General features: G+C 44.7%; 1 protein-coding gene across 3 annotated transcripts in view; it reads left to right on the forward strand.

The window, feature by feature from the left end:
* Nucleotides 1-300, forward strand: part of LOC107685479 (pyruvate dehydrogenase (acetyl-transferring) kinase isozyme 3, mitochondrial-like) — a 24276-nt gene that overhangs the window by 10319 nt on the left and 13657 nt on the right. The gene's annotated exons all lie outside the window — the stretch shown is intronic.

Consider the following 300-nt stretch of genomic DNA (forward strand, 5'->3'; position numbering starts at 1 on the left):
CTTGTTTAAGTTTCTAGTTCTAGTTTCCAAAGTCTAGTCAAAGTCTTGCCTTACCTGTTTTCTCGTGTTCTGATCTTCTGCCTGTGTATCTTGGATTAATCCTTTGCCTTGCTGTTTCGGACTGTGTTTGCACCTCACCTGGACTATTGCTCTTGTTATTGGACTACCCCTTTTGTCAAGCCCCTTGGATTAAAACCAGTCAGTATCTGGTGTGACCACCATTTGCCTCACGCAGTGCAACACATCTCCTTCGCATAGAGTTGATCAGGTTGTTGATTGTGGCCTGTGGAATGTTGGTCC

This window comes from Sinocyclocheilus anshuiensis, unplaced genomic scaffold (assembly GCF_001515605.1).
Source record: "Sinocyclocheilus anshuiensis isolate Anshui unplaced genomic scaffold, SAMN03320099.WGS_v1.1 scaffold922, whole genome shotgun sequence".
In the NCBI taxonomy this organism is placed as follows: domain Eukaryota; kingdom Metazoa; phylum Chordata; class Actinopteri; order Cypriniformes; family Cyprinidae; genus Sinocyclocheilus; species Sinocyclocheilus anshuiensis.